At 39.2% G+C, this 17,404-nt stretch overlaps 1 long non-coding RNA gene across 3 annotated transcripts in view; it reads left to right on the top strand.

Annotated features, from left to right (window-relative positions):
* The window catches only part of LOC105230391 (interference hedgehog), a 79,945-nt gene that overhangs the window by 36,190 nt on the left and 26,351 nt on the right, over nucleotides 1–17,404 (top strand). For 2 of the 3 annotated variants that reach the window (XR_007422714.1, XR_007422716.1), the window contains exons 3-4: nucleotides 427–468; nucleotides 16,631–16,738. This is a non-coding gene — a long non-coding RNA (interference hedgehog). The remainder of the gene's footprint in view (nucleotides 1–426; nucleotides 469–16,630; nucleotides 16,739–17,404) is intronic. The other variant, XR_007422715.1, reaches the window with a different exon arrangement.

Here is a 17,404-nt window from a genome sequence, read left to right as displayed (position 1 = left end):
CTGTTGCTAAGTAATAGCTGGCCGTTGTCATTGTTGTTGTTGCTGGTCGTGTTATTATTTTTATGTTCGCTTTCCGTTTACATCCACTTAATTTGTGTATGGATGCCAGCATAGTTTCTGGCGCGATTGCGATCGCATTTCGAAATTTGTGGCATGTGTTGGACTTGTGAAAGCGTCCGATGGACGCGCACAACGTCCGGTCTTCGTGCGGCAGAGCCAAAGACGCCAGCAAGTCGCATTTAAATGGGCGGAGGGCAGGTCGGGCGGGAGGCAACGCGTTCAAATGGCTGAGAAGCGAGGGCCAATGGCGAGTAAGGGGTGTCAATTCGTGCTCGTTGCAATAACAGCAAATTTTCATAAATATCAAATGCCACCAATTTTATGTGAATTTTCGCCTAACCATTTTCTTCTCTTTTTAATTTGCAGATCGTACGATTCGAACAGCCGGTTGTTAATCTTAGCCAAAAGGTGAGTGGAGTCAGCAAAATTAATTGACCTACATTTTTTCGACAAAACAGAGAGAAATAACTGGAGTTAACTGTAGCAGTTGCAACGAATGACTATGTATAAGAAATGGAGTAAAACTCGGTACGATGACATCTTGAAGGAGTTTTCAGTGATTTTAGTGTGTTAATTTCTTAATAAACAGAAGCAATGCAATTATAACGCAATCCAGAGATGACTCTGGAACAGCGTGCTATGGCTTTAACCAACCTAGCATCTGACTTTATCCTACTAGCTGTGTGACTAAGTATACTTGTAATCTAGTAATCACTAGCTGCTATCGTTTCCTATCTACATATGCCTCTAATCGAATATATTCGTTTAACTTCAATAGAAGATACCAGATTGAAAGAGAAAGAAGAAAGAAAGTGAAAGAGAGAAAAAGAGAGAGAGAGACAGTAAACTAGTGTATTGATCATACTAAATTAGTTTCTAGTGAGCTCATAACTCTCCAAATCACTCTAGAACCCACATATTTAAAGCAGTAAAGCAGTAACGCTAATACTCCCTAAACCCTAAAAGACTTTTCGGGCATTTTAGCTGTCACTACCTATTCAGCTTAGGAGAACGTTTGCTGAATGCCAAAGCGGCTTAAAAGCTTGGTATGTTGGTTCAGTCTAACATTTGTAGGACCAATAATATTAAATTCCAAAAAGCATAACATAATAAGTACAGTTAATGAGATTTTTGAATAAACTCACCTCAAATCCGCTTCATTATTGAAACCAAATAGTGCTGTCTTGAATCCATGTATTTTTTCCGTACTTTTCTTTTTCATTTTACTTTTATCACACACTACTCTTCTTTTCATTTTAAACACATTTTTTATCACACACTATTAGAAAAAACCGACTAAAACATAGCTCAAGCAAATATGCTGGGACGAACACTTTTTTGACACACTATATTTTGAACACACGCGAAACCGCACAATACCGAAATTACTGAACGAAAAACTAATTGAGCTTACACAACACAGGTAATATGCACTTTTCGAAATAATTATGAGAACTTCGGGATTTTATGGAACACTGATCTATGCATTATCTGGGGCAACTGAAAGTAAATAAAAACAAATATTTGAAAGAACAGAATATAAGAAAAGCATGCTAAAAATAATTAATACAATTAAAATTTAGATTAAAAGAGCTGTCTTGTACAATTTCGTTCAGCTTACGTGCAATTGTCTGCAATTCTCAGCCACTTCATACAATTGTTAGTATTATTTGTGGGTTAATAGATACTTGAAGCTTGAGCAGACAACAGCTGTCGCTTATAGCATTAACAGTTTCAATCACATATTTCTGATCGCTATTCATATTTACTTCAACACCCATTACAAAAATATTTCCAAAATTCGCTACTTGCGGAAATCATTTATTTTCATAACGACCGCTACTCAATAAAGAACCTCAAATAGTTTTGTCGCTCATATTAATGGACCAAATGCGCACAGATATACACAGATCTGCACACACATATTTATTTACTTTGGTTTCTTGTATTTTTAGCGACCAAAAGTGGGTTGCATTTAATTGCTAAAAGCACTAGAAAAACGCCGCAATGCTGAGAAACAATATTTGCAGCTTGCAGGCGGCCTAAAATATAGAAATCATAAGACGAAAATCAAAAATAGAAAATGCTGAACGAAAACGAGAAAATATGTGGAGCACTGAGTCCACGCATTGTGCATTTTAGTGCGCCATAAGCGGCAAAAAAGAAGAAAAAACATACACCCTGGTTTATATGTGGGACTGTATGTAAATGGCAAAGGCGGTCGGTTGCCGCTGTTGGCGTTGGCGGCGGAAGGTGTTGTCAGCCAGCCATCCAGCTGTTCGTCAATTTGGTGGCATGCCATGGCTGCTGCCGCCATTTAAGGGCCGTCAGCTGCCAAAAGCACGCACACACGCGCACACATATTTGTATATATTTTTAAAATGCTTAGAAGGCGACTGTCGCGCATGTAATGGTGCTGTGGGAGAAGGCGCAACACTGAGTTGCATGAATTTCAATGCGCTACTCGCCATAAAGAGTTGGTTTTAGAAAATAAAGTCGAGAAAAATTTGCGAAAAATGACAGGCACCTGAGTCTGAAAGTGGCGCGCTTGCAGCAAGAAATAATTTTGTAAAAGTAAGCAAGAAAATTAGCTGGCTTTATGTTAATGGCGGCGAAAGGCAGTCGAAAGCGTTTTGGTCACACTTTAAACGCTATAGCTTGAGCTGCATTTCCGGCAATTTGCTCACATGCCGAAATGAATTTATTGCCCTAAAATGTTTTGCTATGATTGGGGCTCCATAACTCTAGCCGAGTTGTCAACATTTGCATAAAAATATCGAAAGCACATTTTGAGGTTATGCGGCTGCCAGAGTATAGGAAAGATCGGTTACCATAGCAACAGCGTACAATTTGCTCGACAGCAACCATGAAGACACTTCGTGAACACCTTTTACTTCAGCGCCGTTCATAGAAAGTATTAATATTGGGTTGTCGAAAAAGTCTTTTCGTATTTTGTCAATAGATGTCGTTGCAGTGCTACCAATCGCCTATACAATATTAATATTTTTGAATTTTTAAATTTACAACTTGTACACTTTCGGCTCACAGTCACCATCGGCTCGCTTATTTTTACAGACGCTTTATCATTTTAATGTTTTCATTTAAAAAATTTAATGCTGACTTTTATGATTTCGACACTCAACTCAACTCACTGACCGCCATTGTTGCTGTTGTTGTTGATTTCTATGCACAAAAATTTATTAATGCTTTTTCACCTGTAATTTATTAGACGCATCCGTCGCTTGAAGGCACGCTCGTAAACGCTCGTGAGTCGATTTCGATCAATGCCTTTGTTTACAACTTAATTTGCTGCATTTTATTGCGGATAATCTTTCGAAAAACCAAACAAAAAATGATTTGAAAAAATTTACATCTTCTGTATGTAAATGTGTGGTTTCGTTGGGCAGTAATGGCTGACCATAAATGCGAGGATGCCAGTTTAAAGCGATGCGTGCGTGTGCGTGAAGCGTGGGTCAGCCTGTGTTAATTAATTTTATTGCTCTTAGAAAAATTGCTATTAACAAAGCAATAATTTATGTGGCTTGTGGGCATTAAAGCTATTTCCGGACAAAAGCTTTGCTTTTAAAAATTATGATTTGGTTTCAGAAAGTTTTCGAAATATTTATTTCATAACAAATCGTTACGAAATATCTGAGAAGCGCAATCTTTAGAATCACAAAGTTATATATTCCAAAAGTCAAAAAAACTGTCTAGAAAGCGTTACAGCATGCTACCACATGGTGACGTAGAAATAAGGTCACTCAAGAGCAAGCCAATGAAGTTCATTTATAGCTGGTGTCTAAAAGCGAAGGCCCACAAGCAATACTCAATAGATGCACTACTAAATAGACTTGGTCCACGAAGCACAGAAAAATATATGTACAGGGTGACAAACTTTAAGGAGAAATCTTCCATTCTGAGGTGGTATCGGCTATTATTGTATAATTTCTCTTATTGCTTATCCAACATACGAAATTTCACAACAATGCTCGATCAAAATCAAAAAAAAACTTCAGCGACATAAATTTTCTCAAGCAATTAAGTTCTGTTATGGAAAGCTAACAAAGATGTGGGCGTGTGAGAACAGTAGTTTTGACAATTAATTGCAACAACAATAGCAGCCACTTTCAGGCGACCAGCTGTTTCCACGCAAAGCTCTTTAATGAAGTTCTAAGCTTGCTGCCAGGCTTTCTTAATTTGTGCTACACGCGGCTGCCCACTCAAAAAAGCAATGCCGCCAAGCTAATAAAATTTTCAAAATTTGTTTTTTTTTTATTTGAAGTTACGCAGCATGCAGAGAGAGCTGTGGTGAGAGCGCAAAGAGCATTGCGCTAAAGAAATGCGTTCATTTCACACGCTTGCCGTATTTTGGTCCCATATGATTTATAGTTTCTAACCTCAAAGAATTAGAAAATTAACAGAAGATCTCGCCCACTCGGCTGCTGGCGAGAAACCCATTAGCCGCTAAGTAGCTGCAACATAAGCGAGCACAGCAGTTGCCAGGAATCATTTTGATTAAAATCAGCGCTGTTGCAAGCAGACGGCGGCGCTGCGTAGCCGCAGGTGAATTCTTTTTCAGCCGATTGCGTTAGTGGTCAACAAACGCTTGAACCAGTAGACTACCTGCGCGCTTGGCTTTTGAATGGAGCGCGCGTTTGTACTGACTGCCAACCGCCATCAGACGCGGCGACAAGCGGGTCAGCCTGCGGCGCGTTGTTATTCAATATCTAACTGTCATTTGAATAGCATTAGTTCGAGTTAATTGGAAATCATTTAAGACTGTCAGTGGCGACAGCGACTAACGCGCCAGCGCGCAGGCACAGTTAGTTCAGCGCAGACGTCAATGAACAGCTAAAACGTAGCGGCCATAAAGCAACTATTTAAGTAGCTGCTGCTGGGCGCGCCAAACCTGTTGGTCACAATTGTGTGTATGTATGTGTGAAAGTGAGACGTTGTCACTAAAACGCTACTTAGTTTGTCTAGCGTCGTAAATTGTTGAGGATTCTTAAAGAGGTGTTGAAGTGTAGCCGTCACAAGACTTGAGGGGCGCGTGGGTTGGCAAGCGTTGGCATTATTGCTTTAGAATTTACATGAATCTAAAAAATAATCGAAAATTGTTGAATTGTGTTGGCTTGATTGGCCATTAGCTTGACAAAAGCGCTTTTTACAAGCCATTAACCCGCGTTAAACGCTGGCGAGTACACTGTACTAGCCAGGAAATACCAAGCGTTCAGTAAGCGAGAGCGTAATCTTAAGTTATGCCGTTTGACGCTTAAATTGTGGGGTTTATGGCAACAAGAAAGCAAATAAATTAAACCATAATAGAACGCGTTGTAGCTGGCTTGTTCGTGCGCCACTCGGAAAGTGTCGAGTTTCATTCATGATTTCAACAACTCAAAAAGCTTGAATTTCCTCACTGCTGCAGCTCGCTTTGGGTTGGCATGCAGCCTTCGCGTAGCCGCATGCCCCTTACGAAGTTGTGCTCAACGTGTCGGTGTGTAATTAGCATATTTAACCGTAAATGCCAGCTTCTTCAATGAAGTACGTTAGCCGACAAAACTATACGCCAGCTCACGGGCTTACATATGTAAATTGCCGCCTATAAAAAAAACGTATAAGTTTAGTCAGACAAAGGGTACAGAAAAAATTATATTTTTTTTTAATATCTGCTTTATTCCCCAAGCAATTTTACTGTCAAATAATAAAAAATTGATGACTTCCCAACGCTATACTCATTCCATTGAATATTTATCTTGTCGCGCGATTCAGAAAAATTATTGTTTTCTGAATGAATAGCTTTAGAGCACCGCTGTATGAGTGTGTGTGTGTGTTGAAAAAATGTGAAATTCGATATAACGGCGCCATAAATCAAAGTGCGCACATTTCTAAAAGAATCAATTAAGTGTTTTTTAATTTGAATTTACAGTTGTAAGCGCTTTTGGAGAGGAAGTCAAAGCTCATTGAGAAACTTTGCATACAATCAATCAAATTTATACGAGCCTCTATAACTTTACGAAGTGAAGGTAAAACAATCATTATGAAAAAACAAGAAAAAACTTTAACTACTGTTGCATCGAAGCCACAATACCCTTCACAAATACAAAAGGTTCCATACTCGATCTGAACAATGCAAACAAATAGTGGACAACTTAATATACCCCGTTGAGGGTACAGGGTTTGTCCGGAAAGCAATAAGATTGAGTCGATAAAAAAAAAATTCTCCGCCATAGCCTTGAGAACCGATGTGCATGTTGCTCGGATCCCCTCTGTCGTGTCAAAATGCTTGCCTTTCATCGACCTTTTCAGGAGAGGAAATGAAAAAAAGTCCGGGGGCCACATCTGGGCTGTAGGGCGGCTGCGGAAGTGTTGGGATGCGGCCTTGGTTAGGTAGCTGTTTCCAAGAAAGACAGTGTGACGCCGAGGACAAGCCACTACTCACAAAATGACCACGTTTCCGCAACCAGAGAACGTTAGAGAACCAGAGAGACCAAAGATCTATTGAAGGATATCAAAACACGGCCTCTGCTTTCATTAACAGATACGTAAAAATTAACGCAAAATATAATTTGGAGGAGTGATTGTTGAACACTTCTCTGTTAATTTATTTGGCAATAATTCATACTGCTTTCAACAAGATTCTGCGACGGCTCATAAAGCAAGAATTGTTCAGCAGTGGAGCAAATATGCCCTGCACGCGTTACTCAGAAACTACTTCCTCTCTGATTTCTTTTTTCAAGCTTCCAACTCTTACACAGCACTGGAGGCAACTCACACATTGCGATTCTTACTTCGCCCTTTCTTCTATAGCTGCTAGTGTCTGTCGATCTTTTTACTTCCAGCTCAGCTCTGAGCTGCATCTCGGTGCTATTTAGTTATGCGTGCCAACACCTTGACCAGCTATTAAAACTGAAATGAGTAAGCGAACAAAAAGTCAACTTACATATGTCACATTGTTGACATTTCCCAAAGAACCCTGTATAAAAAAACAACACGTACAACAACAACATCGACATTAAACGCATACAAATAAGCCAGCGCGTTGTAAGTAGAGCATTCAAGCCAAGTAAATCGCATAACAACTGCGATAAAAAACGAGCAACAATTACACTGTTACGAATATACCCCAACAGCAGATAAGACAAGAGCAAAAACTTGTTATAAAGAAGCAGAAAAAAGAGAAAAAAAAACAGAAAAGAATGTGAAAATATGCAGCGTGAAAAATTCCAAGCACAGCATGAATAGCTGACAATAAAAAAATGGCATTAAACTCCACAACGCGTACAATAACAACAACAGCAGCACAAGAAAGGAAACAAAGACCCAGCTCCACACGGCAGACGGACCGACAATGCGGACTGAGTCGAAGTTAAAGAGCGAAAGGATAGTGAGCGCAAGAAAAATGTTGCAGTTTTGGTTCAGCCAATAGAGGCGACACAAACCGTGGCTGTATGTTGCATGCAACGAACGGGCGTTAAGTTGCGGACTTGGAATGCGCCGCTTACTTGCGATGGCTTGCAAGTTGCACCACGCAGTTTGCCACGGAGCACCAACGAAATCGAGCAACTTAAGACGCAAACAAATGTCGCAGCGTAGAAAAGGCGAAAAAGAGAAAACGCAAATACAAGAAAAATGCAAATGCAAAACAAATTCGAAAAAATAGCAAAAAGTATTATAACCAAGTGTTGAAAGGGATAAAAATGCTTGCAACGTGAGTCATGACGTGTCAGCAGTTGACTGCTGAGCATTTGACAACGTTGGCAGTCGAGCTGTGTGATATATGAGTGGCAAAAAGTAACTGGAAGATATGAAAGTGCAACAAAAATTTGTCGCTGAAGTCAAAATTTATTGCGCTTTCAAAGGGAAAGCCATGCAATCGAGGAAAATATGTAGCAACAAATATTTATTTTTTTTTTTTATTTTTTTAAATATTGACAATTTCTATTTGAAGTTATGGCATTTTGTGATTTTTCGAAAATAGTGTTTAATAATATGAAAGCTTTTTTAAAAGCTCCAAAAATTAATTGAAGCAAAGCTTTTTTGAAAGCTCCAAAACTAAATTGAAGCATAATATTTTTAATTTTTTCGAACCGCTTCAATTGCTAGTGCTTTTCACGAGCTTTTTCGAAATCAACTTTTTCCTTAGCAAAAAATTGTATTCCTTAGAAAACCAATGAAAGCTCGAACAGTTTATATTTATCAAATTTGGGGCCTACATTTACCACTTTTTGTTTGAAGTAATGAAAATGTTTTTATTTTTCGAAAATATTGTTCAATAATTTGAAATCTTTGTGGAAATATCCAGGAAATTTTCGAATTTGATATTTTTTGAGAAAGCTTCAATTGATAGTGCTTTCATGAGCTTTTTCGAAAACACCTTTTTTCCTAGGACAATCTTCGTTGAAATATCCAAGCAATTTTCGAATTTCGAATTTTTTCGAACTAGCTTCAATTGATGAGCTTTTTCGAAATCAACTTTTTTCCTAGCAAAAAAACTGTGTTGCTTAGGAAACCACATTTCAGAAATAATTATATATAACGCCCTCATGCATGGAAGCGCTTTGACTAAATGGCAAAGCTCAAGCGGACCAGAAAGCTTTCAAAACTGCACGCTTGCCAATTAAATGCAACCAAATGCGCTCATTAGCCAATTTCAGCATTTCCCTTTCGGTTCCAGTGCGTTAAAAATATATTTTTAATATCATTTGCTGGTACGAATATAAATATTGTAATTTCATACGGGCACTCACACAGCGTACACAACTCGATTGGCTGACGTCACAACGGATTAATAAAAAGATATCCAAATACGCTTCATGCATACAAAAAATGACGAGCGGGCTTGTGGGTAAGAGAGAACCAGAGACGAAAGCGAAGCGGTAGTAATAATGGACGAATTTCGCAAATTTCAGCTTTAGCAAAGCGAGGCAAAAGCTGGTCGCAAAAAGCGACATGGGGACAGCAAATGTCAAGCAATATTAACACGATTTTCCGCAACGTTTAGCAGGCGAATATACAAAACATTATTTGCTTTTTAATTTGCTAAAAGGAATGTTGTTACAATGAGCGTCAACAGCGCATTGCAACAATAAAACACGACTGTAACATGCGAACAACAAAACGGACGCGATTCAAGCGACCGTAAAGCATGAAAATGGTCTAGATGCCTTTTCGGTTGGTGGAAGTGTGGAAAGGCACGAACGACGAGTGAGGCAGGAAAACTGACACCAAGTAGACAAGCCGGCTGCCATGATATAGAGGAATGGCAAAAACGAAGCAACCGAAGTTGGCAGCAAGCTCATTATCACGCGTAGTGGTCACTGCGCAGACGTAGCCGGCGACAGCGCTGCATGAAATGCTAATTTACGAGCCATAATAAAATTAATAAGCCTTAGTAAACACCAAAGTCCGTAGAGGAAGAGGCGGTGACGCGTGTTGTTGCTAAAAGTCGCTAAATGCAGGCATTAAGCATACAAAGCTCTCAGCGCGGCAAATGTGTAGCATTTTGGTTGTGTTTGGTGGCGGGTTGGAGCATTTTTTCATATTTTTTTGTGGGAGTCGAGAAAAAAGGTTCGGGTACAAGAACATACACAGCGAAATGTAAACAATCAAAAATAAGTTTCATAAGTATTAAATTACAAAGGGCAATTTTTTTCGACTTCAATGAGCTTGTGAGACATGAATTTGGAATTGAATTAAATAATATTGTAAAAAAACTCCAAGCAGTAGAACGTCTAAAGTTTAAAGTGAGGGTCCACAATACGTCGAAGGCGTCGGTTGACTTATATTTTTGCAGAGGAGCTTTTTCAGAAAAGGTGGGGGCGCTCTCCAAAGACAGTGTTGTGACTCTACGAAACCGTAGTCAAGTCAATAATGTTCTATGGTGTATTCGTCTTGCAAAAAAGCTTGAACGTGTCCAAAAAACGGTTTTCCCAGGCATGTCTAACCACACTTGAAATAGGGAATGGAACCGAGTTGGATCTCCTTTTGCGTTGTAGCACTGAACCAATAGACCTCGAGAGCGCTTACTTAGTAGGCGCTAGTCGACGACTACGACCTGGACGATCTTCTGACGTAGAGTAGAATGCATGAGATCTACTGAACCACTTGACCCGACCGCCGTTCTGTCGAAGTGAGATTTCTCCCAGGATTGACCTCTTGATCTAACCTAACTTAACCTCTATAACTTAAAATACAGATTTCTATCTCTTCGAACTTGCCCAAGTGGGATTTCTCTCAGGAACGACCTCTTCGAACTTGCCACTTATTATTTTATATGTCATAGCAAGTTGTAGCTTACCGATTCTTGAACCTGAATCTGAACTTTCATATTCAGAAGTTCGGACTAAAATTTTATAAATATTTATTTTTATTTTTGCATTTGTAATCATGTTAATATTTCTAATATCGTAAGCAAATGAGCACAAAACAAATACATAATTTTCTCGTTCAAATGGCGCCAAAGAATTTCTAATTAATTTAAATTAATTAAGTCCGTGTTGGTGGTCTGGTTAATTTGCATTCCTGAAATGCTTGAAAACACAATGTCGAATGACATAGCGTTGATAAAAAGCATAATTAAGCAAACGCAAAAATAAAAACAGCGAAAAGTGACGCAAAATTGTTAAATAATAAGCTACGCGTTGCCAAAGAATGCGAACCAACAGAATTAGAAATTTGTACACAAAACGATACACACAGAAATAAACAGCCCACTCATAAAACCAAAAAAAAATAACAATAAACGAATTATAAAGCAGTTAAATTTCCACCCACATACATTTTCAAATGGTTAGCCGCCACTATTTGCACACAAACTATTCGGAAACAATAAATCTGAAATGCTAATAAAAAGCTCTCGGTGACTAGTACACACATAAAATCGCTGGATGGCGCCAACAACGAACATCACACCTCAGACATAAATACGAAAGTTTGTTGCTGCGAACAGCTGGCGAGCGCGTTGCACAGCAGGTGGCTGCGAATGGGTTAATTGAGTTGTTGTTAGCGCAATTATCGATCAATTGCCACCAGCAAATAATAGCGGAAGAGAAAACAAATAAGGCAAACACAATAAATTGACGCGTTGCCTGAAAAGTCTGCCGGAGTTGGAGGTGCGGGTGGCCCCACCTGCTGACCGGCGGTGCCGCTCAAGGTACGCGCGTCAACCCCAAACGCTTGGCCGCTGTAAAAATAACCAATTAGCAGTACGAACTAAAACGCGCGCAACACACGCTTCGTTTCAGCTACTTAGCGGCGTTCGGCCAATTATTTATTGTGTGATCGCTGCTGGATCAAAGCGCGTGTCGGTCGATCACCGATCAGCGATCACTTAAAATCAGTTGGTAATTTCACTAATTTTGCCAATTTATTTGCCTGAAATTTTATGGCCACGCCATTAGTCGGTTGTTAAACGCGTTATATATGTGTGTTGGGTTGTAAAACAATGCGCTTAACACACTTGTAGACATACATACACTTTATTAGTTCATTTCTGCGGCCGCGTAGTCGACAAAGCTTGTTTAATAGGCAATCACGCCGCCGCTTATAAATTGGCTCGTTAAGTGTTTTTAAGCTTTTATTATTTATTTATTTTAATTTTTTCTGTGCTCGTTCGCTTTTAGCCGACGATCCAACGATCCTCATATCTCGCCTTGACTCTCTACGACTCATAAAATCTAATCAAAAATTATTAAAAAGTCATAAAACTTTTGAAATGAGACTTTTTAGGGTTTTTTCTGTTGTTGTAGATGTTTTTGTGACAGTAACTTGGAAGTTTTGGGTTGTTCCCGAAGTAATTTTCTTTGATGACAACAGCTGATCTTATTCAATTTTTTGTTCGCAGTTCGCCTTTACTATCCTAAGTATCTTCTAAGTTGGTTCGAACTGGAGACAGTGTGTCAAATTTTGGTCAAACCGCTTCAGTAATTTAGAAGTCCATCGCGGACAAACAACGTGACTTCTAATATGTATATATAAAGACTATTTTCAGCACAAAAAAAAATATTTCTATAACACTTATTGAAGAGTGTTCCTACATTTTTTGCTATTTTTCCACCGCATAAATCTTATGGGTAACATTTTTTAATCATTACAATAATTTCTTCGCTCACGCTTGACACTAAACTCATTTTCGAATTTTCAAAATATATTTTCAGTGATAATTTCGCTGTGGAATGTGCATTAGGCTGCTTAGTTGCCGTTCGAAAATTTCGTTTGCTGGTTATCGGCAATGTTTTCTTAGAAAATTTGTTGTTACTTTTGGGATAAATGTCTAGAATAATTGCTCAAAGCTCATTTTTCATTTAGTGACAAGCGCGCAATCAACTACACATCTTTAGCGACATAACTGTATGCGTATACATACATATATATGAAAGTACTCAACGGAAATCATTGAGCCAAAAATATTTGAAATTTCGAAATGCAAGCTAAATATACATATTTACACGAGAAATATCAAATTTAATGAATTCCTAAATAGTAAAAATCAGAGCGACGCAGCAAGAAGCGCATGAATGCACTACACACACACACGCACGCTGTCAGCGCCGCTGTTAATGCCACCCCGCACCGCAGTGCATAATAAAAGTAATTTATATTAATTAGATCGGGCATAAACAATTTAAATAGGCCACCGGCAAAAGCTAAATTCCTTCAAAACTTATTCTTCGCGCGGCCAAAATTATAATTTAGAGTTTCTGGGAAGCGGCCGTAGGAATGCGCTGCTAAATAAAGCACTAAAAAGCTCAGTGCCATCATAATTCAGTTAAAGGTGCCGTTGTGTTTACGAAAAAATAAAAATAATATGTGTGTGACAGGCTTGTTGGCGGCGTGTGGCCGCGTTCGCGCGCATTAATTGTGTCGTAGCGTGAAAATTGTAGGAAAAATAGATAAAAAATATTTATCTTAGATTCTTCGGTGCTTATTTAGGCGATAATTTATTAACTATGGCACTTCGCGGCCCATTTGATGGCCGACGACTTTCGACAGAAAATTAAACAAGCAATAAAAACGTGCCAGAACAAGTGATAGAAATGCCTTCGAGTGCACATTTTTTAATCAGTGCTGTGCGTTGACAACACTTTCAGGTATCGCAGATATAAAATCTACAAACATATTTACATGCCGCAAGCGCAGTTGGGCACAATACTTTGGCGTTTACTACGTCATAATTTCCCAATAAAATGTAAGTTTTATACACGTCGCTGCTAATTTGGAAAATTACATAATATTCCTTCTTTATTTGCCACCAAATTCAACTGCGTGCTGCGGCCTCCTCATTTTGCTACAAATTTCCGGCAGCTGTAGTGTACCATATACATATATACATATATTGTATATGTATTTCTACATTTTGGCAGTCGGCACGCATCTGCGATTCTTCCCCCGAGCTGCTCACGTGCTATTTTTGTGTCGTTTTTATGAACGCTGGTCGCCAACGCTGCTTGCCACATACAAAAAGTCAACCGAAAACCACTGCACAACAAACAGTATTGGTGCACCACATTCTCCTGCCTATTAAAGCTCGCTGGCTATCGTTTCAACATACCTCTCTGCCGCTCAGAAATTTTGTATGTTGCAGTTGTTGCGATATATTTTATAAATAATAACAGATATAAAATTAAAGAATATGAAAATCCATATTTTTGCGTAAAGAATAAAGAATTTCAGATTTGTTGAGGCCATTTGTGGGATTCGAGGTTGAACCTCAAATTTCTTATTATGAAACCGAAAACAGGAGCCAGTTCAACTCGGGTTAGGTAAGATTACGTTAAGAGGTCGACAGCTCAGAAAGTCGGTGCATTGGGGTACTCAAACACTCCAATACACCCCACCTCATCTTCCTCCATACAGTTTTAGAAACTAGCTTAACTTCAACGCATGAACGCCTATTAGACTGTCAAATGAGAAATCCTGCAATTGCGGTAAAGTGAACTTTGTTCAGGGCAAGTCCTTCAAAAGATCCCCTGTCATTCGACTCTATGCCAAAAGCAGCTCACAATCGACCAACGCCTGCTAAGACGCCAATAGCAATCCAAATCTTTTGCAAAGCAGACTTAACATGACGTTTTTGAGGTTCAATTCCAGTATCTCCTCAAACTTTTCCAGGGCTTTAGGCATCGCTTGATGTCGAGAAAGGTGTCCTCACAAATTTCTTGTACACAAAGGCTTCCTGCAGCCATAACACTCCATCATGCAAAGTAGTATGTTAGTTTACCCCTCGGTATTCCGCTTCGAATAGTAAGACCTATGAGTCTCTCCAACATTTTTAACAAGTTTTCAAACATTTTTACCACAAACGAGCTCATGGATCTCAAATTATTGCCAACGACTTGAGAAGTTTTTGCGGCCATTGGTATAAACCATAACCAGTCTCCAGGTCTTCGGAACATGGCACTGAACTGATATTAGAACAATTGCTAGTTGCTTAACAATCCAAACCAATTTCGAGCTTCTGACGGCTTTCTTTTATACGAGAGTTTAGTTGCTGCTTAAACCATTGACACTGAAAATTATCATATTAAAAAATCAAGGTTAAAGAGCTCGAAAGGGACAAGTTAGCGACCCTTTACGTAAATATAACATAAGACCAAAAAATTTCATTTCAAATTTCTATATTTGCTGTCTCGAAACAGCACCGAAGATAAGCTTAATATTTGCTTAACTGCAACTAAATAAATATTTACATTATTCGAACACTACACGAACAATGCATTAAGCTTTGTTTGCACATTTTTATCTTGAATATTTTTTGGCAAAAATTTATCTGCGAAGGCAGTGAGTGCGCAAAATTTTTAAATTTTTTTGGAGTTCACCTTTTTTTTAATCAATATCCGCTTTGGTTTTTTTAGTAATAATCGTTTTTGTATATTTTTTACTTTTAATTGAATATCTTGTGCTTCTTAGAAATACACTGTATACATTAAGCTGTTTGCAACCGGTTTGAGAGCTTATTGAGAGACAATTCGGCAATAAAAAGAGTAAAATCATCGTACAGCTTTTTAACTGAAATATTTTAATGGGGATTATTTATAAAAATATATGGTATATATGTAAACGAATTCCACACTCATTACTCTCAATTTGCCGTTAAATAATGCCAGATCTCTTCACCACTCTTCATTGGCACTCTTGCGCTGTGATTCGTGGCAAATTGATCGTGAATGTGTGCGTAGCGTCTAATTGCAGTGCTTCCTGCCTGCTTCAGCAGCTGTTGGCTACTTCACACCGTTAGGCGTTCCATTCGAAATCAGCGCAGCGTCACATCCGCTCTGCGCCGGCACGCGTGCGCGATTTGTGTTTTCCACTTCGCGAATTGGCAATTTGCGTGCGGCAATTCAACTAGCGCTTCTTCTAAATAGCTGCCGTTATAGGCCGCCTGGCAGGCAGGCAATCAGGTCAAGCAATTCGCTTGATTGAGTGAGTCACTTCGGCCGCTGCTTCACGCCACCGTGCCACAGTTTGCGCGTAACGTCAACAAATTAAGCTTAATTGCGCAAATAGTCAACAATAGCAATGACAAGCGTGGCACACAACAACAACAATAATAGATATGCAATGCCAAGCCGGCTGAGCACTGAGCGACCCTGACGACTGTTTGCGAATTCAAGCTGCAGATGCTTTATTTATGATAGCAACAACAATGCCTGGAAGTTTGTATAAATAAATATTCTTGCTGCGAATGCCTTTTTGGGCGCTTTTTTTCATTTGTTGTAGTCAATGTGCCACTACCGACACAATTACTCGCTTGCCAGTGCAAATCTGTAGGCATTTTGTGCGTCGGTTGCATGTGTGCGAGCTCGAGCGACGGTGCCACAATGCGTTGCATGCATTATGCGGCAACGATAATGTACGCACGCGCCACAGCAGCTATGATACTGGTTGGTTGTTGTTTTTCCTGCGGTTTTTGTGGTTGCTGCTGTCGTTTACACTGAAATATTTTCGCATTTGCCTTTCCGCTGGCTTTTCGTATGCTGTGGTACCTTGTAGGGTCACCCGCGGGTTAAACAACTTCATAAGTAGCATATTAGGCAACGAAAACAACACATTATTGCTGCGCTATAGGAGCATTGTTGTTGTAGAAAGGTTAAACAGTTTTATAAATGTGGTCGCCTGGTCACTGAGCCCTTGTAAAGAGCACTGCGGGCAGGTTAGGTTAGGGCGTAGGGTTGATCAAAACTCGTTGGATCTAACTTGAATTGGATCTAACTTGAACTGGTAACCGTTCTTTGGGTTACCCGTAAACTACTAAAAGCTCGATGAATCATTTTGTTACTATCCATTTTTTTTCAATATTTCTTTTTTTATTGGATCTGCGGTAATATCATTGGCAGCAACTTCGCCATGCAAGCCAAAAATTGTCTACCGTTATATTTCAAACTCAATTTGCGGGAAAATCAGTACAAAAATGGATTTTCGAGCAATTTTGAATTCATTGAACAGGTCCCGAGCGTTTTTTTATTTCAAGTTTTATTGAAAACGATTTTTGCTTATTTAAAAACTAATTTTCGGATTCTCCAGTATAAATAATTTTAACATAAAAACCTTTCTTCCTGCTCTTCTTTTTCAGTAAATCATCTAGTATGTGTTCCCAGCATTTCTGCAGCTAAAACGTGTACTCACACTGTGCAACAGTAACAACAACAGCGATCGATCGTTTTTAGAAAATAATACCAAGGTGAGTACGTCAATCTACACTGAGACAAAAAGAACACCCAATTTTCTCAGGCCAAACAAGCTAATAGGCGAAAAAAGAATTGCAAAACAATTTCGAATGGACTGTGATTTCCTATGCAATTAATTGCATATCCGAAAGCTGCGACGGCCGCAGCGCGCTCCCCAACTGATACTATCGCAGCCACACAATGCGCACACACACACAAACACACACGGAGAACTTAAAGTATTAACAATGCCCAGCAACAACTCGCCAAGTGATCATTAAATAAGAAAATATTGATTACGAAACTGTAGATAACAATTAACAGCGCAGGCAACAACAACTCCAAGAGCAGTGGCATGGAAAGAGGTATAAGTACACACATGTAAGCCGGCAATTACCGGCGCTCGTTGTGATTTTTATTTACCTTTAGCGCAAAAAATAAAAAAAAATAAGAAAAAAAAATAATATGGCAGCACCACAGCATGTAGCGCAACATTTGTTGCTGCCATGTAGCTACATGACGCGGTTTGGTAAGCGCTAGTTGCCGCTGGCGCAAAATTATCACGGCGGCGCATCACAGCAAAACAATAACAACAACAAACGCGTGTTACCTTAGCTATTGCGACGCTGTATCGATCGCCATGTCCGCGAGTGTGTGCGCTTGTGCATTGAAGCGTTGCT

Source organism: Bactrocera dorsalis, chromosome 4 (genome assembly GCF_023373825.1).
Source record: "Bactrocera dorsalis isolate Fly_Bdor chromosome 4, ASM2337382v1, whole genome shotgun sequence".
Classification (NCBI taxonomy): Eukaryota; Metazoa; Arthropoda; class Insecta; order Diptera; family Tephritidae; genus Bactrocera; species Bactrocera dorsalis.
The sequence above is the reverse complement of the archived record's forward strand: the minus strand, read 5'-3'. Positions and strand labels throughout refer to the sequence as shown.